The sequence below is a fragment of the Palaemon carinicauda genome, chromosome 24, assembly GCF_036898095.1.
Source record: "Palaemon carinicauda isolate YSFRI2023 chromosome 24, ASM3689809v2, whole genome shotgun sequence".
In the NCBI taxonomy this organism is placed as follows: domain Eukaryota; kingdom Metazoa; phylum Arthropoda; class Malacostraca; order Decapoda; family Palaemonidae; genus Palaemon; species Palaemon carinicauda.
This window is the reverse complement of record NC_090748.1, coordinates 85,792,802-85,803,444: the sequence shown is the minus strand read 5'-3', so window position 1 is coordinate 85,803,444 and position 10,643 is coordinate 85,792,802. Positions and strand designations below refer to the sequence as shown.

At 42.9% G+C, this 10,643-nt stretch overlaps 1 protein-coding gene across 3 annotated transcripts in view; it reads left to right on the top strand.

The window, feature by feature from the left end:
* The first annotated feature begins 555 nt into the window (after window positions 1-555).
* LOC137618197 (transcription initiation factor TFIID subunit 11-like) overlaps window positions 556-10,643 on the top strand; it is a 123,348-nt gene continuing 113,260 nt past the window's right edge. For all 3 annotated transcript variants that reach the window (XM_068348288.1, XM_068348289.1, XM_068348287.1), the window contains exon 1: window positions 556-713. The gene's annotated coding sequence lies outside the window, so the exon portion shown is untranslated. The remainder of the gene's footprint in view (window positions 714-10,643) is intronic.

Sequence of the window (10,643 nt, the reverse complement as noted above, 5' to 3'; positions counted from 1 at the left end):
TCTGTCCTCATACACCTGAAAACACTGAGATTACTAAACAATTCTTCTTCACCCAAGGAGTTAACTATTGCACTGTAATGGTTTAATGGCTACTTTCTTCTTGGTATGGGTAGAAGAGACTCTTTAGCTATGGTAAGCAGCTCTTCTAGGAGAAGGACATTCCAAAATCAAACCATTTTTCTCTAGTCTTGGGTAGTGCCATAGCCTCTGTACCATGGTCTTCCACTGTCTCTTGTATTAGAGTTCACTTACTTGAGGGTACACTCGGGCACACTATTCTATCTTATTTCTCTTCCTCTTATTGTTTTGAAGTTTTTATAGTTTACATAGGAAATATTTATTTCAATGTTACTGTTCTTAAAATCTTATATTTTTCCTTATTTCCTATGCTAACTGGGCTATTTTTCCTGTTGGAGCCCTTGGGCTTATAGAATCTTGCTTTTCCAACTAGGGTTGTAGCTTAGCAAGTAATGATAAAGATAATAAGCGACGTTGCTGAATCAGCACTGAACCTGATCTGACCTAACTGAAAAGTAAGAGTTCAGAAGAGCCGATGTATAGATAACAGTTCGAGAATCGAGATACTATTAAGTTGTTGGTACGCTGAAGCCAGTCCGAATTTTGCAATTAGCAAAATTATTCTTTGCTTCTCTAATTTGGATAAGAAGAAACGTCTTTGCAGCCAGGATATTAAGTTGAGCAACTGAACAAAGGTAAAAACAAATGGTTAATTCAGAGTTAGTGAAACAAAGTGAATAAAAAATTGTATTTGAGATAGACTTGTCTTCACACTCGACAGTCTAAGTTACCTAGATGGTATCGGTGCATTTGCGATACATTATAATTTATGTCTATTGCATTGAAAATACTGGTTTCCGATAGATAATGCCATCATTATTGTACAAAACACCTTAGAATACATTACCTTCTTGGAACACTTTGTGTATGTAATTTAGAGGAAAACTAACTTTTTTCCCATTTTGTTTTCTACTTACGGACGGAAAAAGCTTTTCTACAAAAAAAAGGGTGTTTCCTATTTACAAAATTCCGTTTTCTTCGAATGTGATACATATTTTCACTGCAAATGAAAACAATTATCAAAGAAATAACACATTGGGGTACCGCTCGCAGGTCAGCATGTACTGCTTGCCAGTAAATAGGATCTTGATGTCTTTTTTTCAGCAAGTGAAGCAGGTGCACGGCAAAAAAAAAAAAAAAACATTAGGTTTTTTAAAGATAGCCCCTTCTTAGATGGTCTAACAGGTTTTTGGTTTATTTACTGTTGAAATGAGGGTAAAATTCAGTGAAAGCATGTTATCTACTACTGGAAAATATTTTTTTCTGTTCAAAATGTTATTCTGTCTGTAACTATAATTTTACCCAATTTTTTCTTTTCTTTTTAGCTTTAGGACTTGTAGCCATTTACAATTTCAAATGTATTTTTATATCTTAAAAGCCTTATTTCACGAAGGAAACAAATACATAAATATGACCTAATCTAATTAGGATGCTGTTTCCTTAGCCTTATTTCACGAAGGAAACAAATACATAAATATGACCTAATCTAATTAGGATGCTGTTTCCTTAGCCTTATTTCACGAAGGAAACAAATACATAAATATGACCTAATCTAATTAGGATGCTGTTTCCTTAGCCTTATTTCACGAAGGAAACAAATACATAAATATGACCTAATCTAATTAGGATGCTGTTTCCTTACATCCTGTGGGACACTATGCCACCATGACCTCACCTAGACCAAAGTGTAGAGTTGCAAAGCCGAGGTTATTAATTACAGTCCGATCGTCCCATTTGTGGTAGAGGAAGTGCTTAATGAAGGTGTCTAGTTTCTGTCTCAAAATTTGTATTAACTATGGTCCCATATCTCGGTCCTTAAAATGTGAAATTTATCATGAGACCTCCAAACGTGAAGTTTTTCACTCAAAACACTGAACTAAACACACTTAGCACAATTTATGATTACACAAAAAAAAATTTTTCAATATTAATCTTACCCGATAATCATGTAGCTGTCAACTCTGTTGCCGACAGAAATCTACGGTCGGGATACGCCAGCGATCGCTATACAGGTGGGGGTGAACACCACAGCGCCATCTGTGGTCAGGTACTCCAGTACTTCTTGTCAACACCACCTCAATTTTTCCTCTGTCGTGCCTCCGGCTAGACCTACATGGATACGCTGTTGATTCTGGAGTTATTGCTCACGATTTGGTGATGTATTTGCTCTAGAGTTTAGCCTTCGCTATTCAGGAAGCTATATCATTAGCTTAGCAAGTTTTTGGAATTAATTTGATTTAATTTTTGATTTAATTTTGGTACGAAGAGAGTATGAACTCTCTTTCACTTTTAAATGGCCGACCCTTCCCTTAGACGGAAGTGTTGGTGTCGAAGAGAGTATAGACTCTCTTAATTTTGCTTAACAAAGTTATAGATTTATTTTATATCTCTCCGCCTTTTATAGGCCTCTTTGATTAACTTCCTTTTATTATAAACTTATTAAAATTAATTTTTATATTTGTTTATATTCGACCTTTCCTAATAGTAGGCGGTCTTTTCTTGGAACCGAAGTTAATTAACATTGAGCCCGTCATTTCGTTTTTACCTGTTAACATATTATGCTATTTTAATGTTTTTGAAAGAATTTCTTTGATAGTCTTGTACTGTTTTCAAAGTTGAACTAACGTTTTGTTTTGTCTCTGCAGTTGTTGACGTTCAGAACGTTCAACTTGCGCTCTATCGTTACGATAGAGAGAGAGTCTATCACGGTGTCACGTTGCAGTAAGAGTAAACCGATTCTAGCGTTTTGTTCATTCTTTCTTAGCTTAAATGGTTTTAATTCTAATAAAGGAACTTTTTATTTGGGAAATCTTTCAGTTTTTTTCCTTTAACAATAATATGTTTTAACGATATATATAATTGGGCTCTTCTCTCAGGTGCTAAGTCAAGAGAGAGAGAGAGAGAGATAGAGACGGAGGGAGAGAGAGAGAGGAGGATAAACGTTTCGTTCAAGCGGGTAACGTTGTTATCGTTTTTGCTCTTCTCCCTAGTCTCTTTAGGGGAAGAAGGTAAACGTTTCTAGAGTTTTATTCTTGTTCTCAGGCTTTATGCGGTGAGAGATTTTAAACGTAGTTTATTTGATCTAGTGTTTAGTCTCTTTTCCAGCCACTGAATTATTTATCTTTCATTATGTTTTTCTGTTACATTGTAATACTGTTTTCGCAATTACTAACTTTTAATGAAGGATAGAATTGCGTGTTTCAGGTACAAACCACTTAAAGTTTCGAGTTCAGTGAAATAAGTGCAAACAGAAAATCAAAAGTGATAAAGTGATAAGCGCAAAGTGTTACAGTGTTGCGTTCGAGGGTTCGTCTGTTCGTGCCAGTTGTTCGCCTAGTCTGGGACCTCTTACAAGCTCCCAAGCCCAGGGGAGAAGTAATGTCGAAGGACTTATGGGTTCAGCAGGCCTTGATCGACGAACAGACGTTTCCCTCCGTGGTTTCGGGTGTTACCAACTCACGTAGCCGACGTGATCACCCCACCCACACAAAGACGAGAGAGCCCTTTTATTCCTCGTCTGCGGAAGAGGTTTCTCGCAGAAACCATGGACCAAATCTTGCAGCTTTTAAGTGCAAGTCGGTCCCTTCCGCGCAAGTCCAACTCCTAGGTGGTGCCATTAGCACTGGGTCAGTTCGGACTTGCTGCAGTACGACAACTGCACACCTCCCAGAGAGGCAAGGTGGTATCGCAACAGACAGTAACTCCGTCTGTTGCCGCACCAGCTGTTTTAGACCCTCAGTTTCAACGGACAGTAGCTCCGTTTGTTGTTGTCTTTCTTAAACTCTAGTGGTCTATGCTGCTGACAATGCAGTCTCAGCTTGCGGTGTTGATGCAGGAGTTTCAGGCAGAGAAGGTTAGCACACCTCCTCCTGCGAGCGCTCATGAGGCAGCCGCCTCAACTCCACCTCTGCGCAGTCCACCCTGCCAGACGTATGATGTTGAGGTTCCTCAACCTACCTCCACGCGTGAGCTGCCGCATTGGGAGTTGCCAGATACCAGCGCTGTGCAGCAACCTCCACTTTCCTTGAGGCAGGAGCCTCTTGCTATGCGGCAACCTCCTCAACACTTGAGGCAGGAGCCTTATGCTTTGCAGCAACCTCCTCTACCCTTGAGGCAGGAGCTTCATGTGTTGCGACAACCTCCTCCATCCTCGAGGCAGCAACCTCTTGCGTTGCGGCAACCTCCACCATCCTTGAGGCAGCAACCTCAACTCTTGCGGCAGCCACCTCCACTCTTGAGGCAAGAACCTCAACTCTTGAGGCAAGAGCCTCAACTCTTGAGGAACCTCATGCTATGAGGCAGCCGCCTCAACGCATGCAGCAACCGCATTCTTCACAGCATGAGCCTCTCTCTGCGCAGCTACCTCCTCAACCCTTGAGGCAGACGCAACTCTTGAGGCAGGAACCTCACAGGAGCCTCATGCTATGCGGCATCCTCCTCAAACCATGAGGCAGGAGCCTCATGCTATGCGGCATCCTCCTCAACCCATGAGGCAGGAGCCTCATGCTATGCGACATCCTCCTCTACCCATGAGGCAGCCTCATGCTATGCGGCATCCTCCTCAACCCATGAGGCAGGAGCCTCATGCTATGCGGCATCCTCCTCAAACCATGAGGCAGGAGCCTCATGCTATGCGGCAACCGCCTCAACCCATGAGGCAGGAGCCTCATACTATGCGGCATCCTCCTCTACGCATGAGGCATAAGCCTCATCCCTTGCAGCTTGAGCCTCATCCCATGCAGCATGAGTCTCATACCATGCAGCATGAGCCTCATCCCATGCAGCATGAGCCTCATCCCATGCAGCATAAGCCGCACGCCATGCAACATGCTCTGCTTACCTTACAGCATGCTCTACATACAGCATGCTCTGCATACAGCATGCTCTGCATACCTTACCGCATGCTTCTCAGTCACACATCTTTGGTTGTTGCCAACTCACTAGACTGTCAAGCAGTTTCATAACGTTGCCTTCTAGTCTGCTGCTTTTGCACCAGTGAAACCCTCACTGAGAGAACTTAGCTTTTCTCGGATATGGTTCCTGTAGATGAGAAAGTGCTTTTCTCCCTCCTTCTGATTTTCCCTTGAGGACTCTGTCATTTGGAGAGGAGCCTTTAGCTGCTTAGCCTCCTATGGACTTTTATTTAAGCATAGCATGCTTCCAGGGAGGGTAATGGTTCCACTTCAGTCGCTAACCCCGTCTGTTACCACACCTGCTCCCATAGACCTTGAGCTGTGTTGCAAGACATGCAGTCCAAGCTTAGTCCTTGTTAGAGGATTTTTTGTTTACGGAGTCAGTGTGTCACTGGGAAGACGTTCAACAACCAGCAGAAGTGACTTGTTGTGACGCAGTGCGGCAACCTCAGCAACCCGATAAGGAGTTGTCTGTACGACCCAGACAGTCTAGACAGCTTCGGGTTGTCACTGTACTTCCTCGCTTCCCCATGGTTGACAGTTCACAGACTGTGCAGCAGTACCATGATCTTGTGTCCGGCTCCGTCAGACGACTAGCTTTTAAGAGCTCCCACAAGTCGTCGCTGTCTGGAGATTCTCAGATGGACTATGGATCTGACCAAGGAACTGGGCCTCCTGGTCAATTTTGAGGAGTCCCAGCTCGTCCCATCCCAGACCATTGTCTACCTGGGTATGGATCTTCAGAGTCGAGCTTTTCGGGCTTTTCCGTCGGCCCCAAAGATATACTAAGCCCTAGATTGCATCCAGAGCATGCTGAGAAGGAACCGATGCTCAGTCAGGTAGTGGATGAGTCTAACAGGGACACTTTCATCGCTGGCCCTGTTCATCGAGTTAGGGAGACCCCACCTCCCCCCCTTCAGTATCATCTAGCGGCTCTCTGGATAAAGGACATGACGCTAGAGACGATCTCAGTTCCTGTTTCCGAAGAGAGGAGGTCTACTCTCACGTGGTGAAAGAACAGCTTTCTTCTCAAGGAAGTCTACCTTTGGCTGTTCAGAAACCCGACCGCCGTCTCTTTTCTGACGCATCAGACACGGGCTGGGGTGCGACTTTGGACGGACAGGAATGCTCGGGAACATGGAATCAGGAGCTAAGGACACTTCACATCTATTGCAAGGAGCTGTTGGCGGTTCATCTGGCCTTGATAAACTTCAAGTCCCTCCAGCTTAACAAGGTGGTGGAGGTGGACTCTGACAACACCACAGCCTTGGCTTACATCTCCAAGCAGGGAGGGACTCATTCGTGGAAGTTGTTCTAGATCGCAAGGGACCTCCTCATCTGGTTAAAAGATCGAAAGCTCACGCTGGTAACGAGGTTCATTCAGGGCGATATAAATGTCATGGCAGATCGCCTTAGCCGGAAGGGTCAGGTCATCCCCACAGAGTGGACCCTTCACAAGAATGTTTGCAGCAGACTTTGGGCCCTGTGGGATCAGCCAACCATAGATCTGTTCGCTACCTCGATAACCTAGAGGCTCCCGTTGTATTGTTCTCCGATTCCAGACCCAGCAGCAGTTCACGTGGATGCTTTTCTGCTGGATTGGTCCCATCTCGACCTGTATGCATTCCCGCCGTTCAAGATTGTCAACAGGGTACTTCAGAAGTTCGCCTCTCGCAAAGGGACACGGCTGACGTTGGTTGGCTCCGCTCTGGCCCGCGAGAGAATGGTTCATAGAGGTACTGCAATGGCTGGTCGACATTCCCAGGACTCTTCCTCTAGGAGTGGACCTTCTACGTCTACCTCACGTAAAGAAGGTACATCCAAACCTCCACGCTCTTCGTCTGACTGCCTTCAGACTTTTGAAAGACTCTCAAGAGCTAGGGGCTTTTCGAAGGAGGCAGCCAGAGCGATTGCCAGGGCAAGGAGGACATCCACTCTCAGAGTCTATCAGTCTAAAGGGGAAGTCTTCCGAAGCTGGTACAAGGCCAATGCAGTTTCCTCATCCAGTACCACTGTAACCCAGATTGTTGACTTCCTGTTACATCTAAGGAACGTAAGATCCCTTTCAGCTCCTACGATTAAGGGTTACAGAAGTATGTTGGCAGCGGTTTTCCGCCACAGAGGCTTGGATCTTTCCACCAACAAAGATCTACAGGACCTCCTTAGGTCTTTTAAGACCTCAAAGGAACGTCGGTTGTCCACTCCAGGCTGGAATCTAGACGTGGTCCTAAGGTTCCTTATGTCATCAAGATTTGAACCTCTCCAATCAGCCTCTTTTAAGGACCTCACATTAAAAACTCTTTTCCTCGTGTGCTTGACAACAGCTAAAAGAGTAAGTGAGATCCACGCCTTCAGCAGGAACATAGTTTTCACATCTGAAACGGCTACATGTTCCTTGCAGATCGGTTTTTTGCTAAAACGAGCTTCCTTCACGTCCTTGGCCTAAGTCGTTCGAGATCCCAAGCCTGTCCAACTTGGTGGGGGACGAACTGGAGAGAGTACTTTGCCCAGTTAGAGCTCTTAGGTACTATCTAAAAAGGTCATAACCTTTACGAGGACAATCAGAAGCCTTATGGTGTGCTATCAAGAAGCCTTCTCTTCCAAGGTCTAAGAACTCAGTTTCTTACCTATTCAGGCTCCTGTTTAGGGAAGCACATTCTCATCTGAAGGAAGAAGACCTTGCTTTGCTGAAGGTAAGGACACATGAAGTGAGAGCTGTGGCTACTTCAGTGGCCCTCAAACAGAACCGTTCTCTGCAGAGTGTTATGGATGCAACCTATTGGAGAAGCAAGTCAGTGTTCGCATCATTCTATCTCAAAGATGTCCAGTCTCTTTACGAGAACTGCTACACCCTGGGACCATTCGTAGCAACGAATGCAGTAGTAGGCGGGGGCTCAGCCACTACATTCCCATAATCCCATAACCTTTTTAACCTTTCTCTTGAATACTTTTTATGGGTTGTACGGTCGGCTAAGAAGCCTTCCACATCCTTGTTGATTTGGCGGGTGGTCAATTCTTTCTTGAGAAGCGCCGAGGTTAAAGGTTGTGATGAGGTCCTTTAGTATGGGTTGCAGCCCTTTATACTTCAGCACCTAAGAGTCGTTCAGCATCCTAAGAGGACCGCTACGCTCAGTAAGAAAGACGTACTTAATAAAGGCAGAGTAATGGTTCAAGTCGTCTTCCTTACCAGGTACTTATTTATTTTATGTTATTTTTGAATAACTAATAAAATAAAATACGGGATACTTAGCTTCTTTGTTAACATGTATGCTGGTCTCCACCCACCACCCTGGGTGTGAATCAGCTACATGATTATCGGGTAAGATTAATATTGAAAAATGTTATTTTCATTAGTAAAATAAATTTTTGAATATACTTACCCGATAATCATGATTTAATTGACCCACCCTTCCTCCCCATAGAGAACCAGTGGACCGAGGAAAAAATTGAGGTGGTGTTGACAAGAAGTACTGGAGTACCTGACCACAGATGGCGCTGTGGTGTTCACCCCCACCTGTATAGCGATCGCTGGCGTATCCCGACCGTAGATTTCTGTCGGCAACAGAGTTGACAGCTACATGATTATCGGGTAAGTATATTCAAAAATTTATTTTACTAATGAAAATAACATTTTTTGTAGCTTCTTTCATATTTAAAACAAATGAAAATGAACATATAGAAATTTTTGCAATTAGGGTATAGAAACATCCTACTGAAGTAAGAACAAGAAAGAATGGTATATATAAAAATTAAGATAAGTTTGGTATTGCAATGATGGTAGCTGACTGGGCCCAAAGAAAAAAAACAAGGACTGCCCTGTTTTAATAATAAGAGAAAATGGGAAATTTGAAATATTTTGACGGTAAAAAAAAGTCACTTATATGTGATTCTGAAATAAGTGTTGAGAAGTTACGAATATCTGTACAGTGCTAGTGTTGATATATATACAACCTTATTTTCTCTGAAATGATTATTGGCTATTTATGCAATTTTATTAGGTGTCTTTATGGTGTTGTGTTTCCCTTTAATAGTTAAGGACAAGGTGACTTAGGTTATTTTGTATCCCTGTGTTTGTTTCTCTTGTGAAATATGGTTTTTCAGGTACTGTACTATTTATCCTCGGGTTTCAGGCATGTTTATAACTTGATAAATACAGTGGAATGACAGTTATTCTTTAAAACTCATAACAAAAAACACCAGGGACACCATAATTTATCCAAATTGATTATTGGTTACTTAAGCAATTTTACCCAGCAAAGGATCTGCTGTTAGTTGTATTGCAACTGTTTTTATCATCAAAGGAGACCATACCTTAAACATAGGCAAAAATGGAATACTGTATATGGTACAAGAAATTAGGAAGCATGGAAACAGTCTTCTTATTGGCCCTGGCTTCAACGAAAAGAGTAGGAGAGCTTTAGGGCATATTGTACTTGGTTAGCCATTCCGACGGGTGGCGAGAGGTTTTCCTTTCAAAATCTGGTTTTAAACAAAACTAGGTTTGAATCTTTCTCCATCTCCTCACATAGGAAAGCAACCAACTATCCTGATGAATTAATTCTTTGAGCTGTAAGGGCACTAAGACGCTACCTAAAACGAACTCAACCCGTCAGACCATGACAACAGAACCTCTTCATCTGCTCTGGCAGGCTCAAAAAGACAGTCTCCAAAGATGTCATCTCCTTCTGGCTTTGCGAGACAATTAACAGAGCACAAACCCATGCAACAATTAAACTGGAGGAACTAGCACAGGCTCGTGCTCACGAGGTCAGAGGACGAGGTGCGATTTTAGCCTTTAGAAAGAACCTGTCAGTTGGCCAAGTCCTGAAGACCGGAGTCTGGAGATGCCACACAACCTTCGCTGTGTACTATTTATGAGAATGCACCCACAAGTCATTACCTCCGCCAACAAAGTTGGAAGGAAGGTATATTTTTGCCCCTGTTTGTGTGTGTGTATTTGTTTGTTTGTTTGTGAACAGCTTCTGTCCACAATTTTAAAGGTAGAGTAATGAAACTTGCAGGGATTAACTGTTATGTAAAAAGCTGGATAGGATTAAATTTGGAAGGTCAAGGTCAAGGTCAAGGCAAGCAAAATGTTCAATTCATAAGTTTGGACATCGTTGTCACAGAGACTTGTAACTTGGTTCATATTTGAGTGAATGAAAATCCATGCCAATTAATACATGTTAAGGTCAAGGTCGAGAATAAGCTACCGCGGCCGAGGTCTGCACTCTACTGAGTGCCCCTCACGTTTGATATGTTTTCTTTAGGGCCTATGCTCTGCAGCGTGTCTAGCATTCCTAGTTCACTCACAGGAATTGAGTAAGAATGTCTGTTTTTTGTCCTCTTTTCCTAATTCCTTGGAATGCAGAGGTCGAACCGTTATGTCACTGGATCGAACCTTGATACAAATAACTATTCTATTCTAGGTTAGAATAGAAGGTTTTCCCACATCCTCTTGAGGAGAGGGGTGGATATTAATGTAAAGCTGTCACTATATTTTAGCTTTATTGTACATTAAAGAGATCATATCTCTTGGTGATATAGGTTCCTTCATTATCGTTTGTCTAATGACAGAAACCTAGCCCTCTCACCTGTATTTTAGGTCATAGGAGGGACTTTTGTCTTTATTTTGTTATTAAATTTGACAAC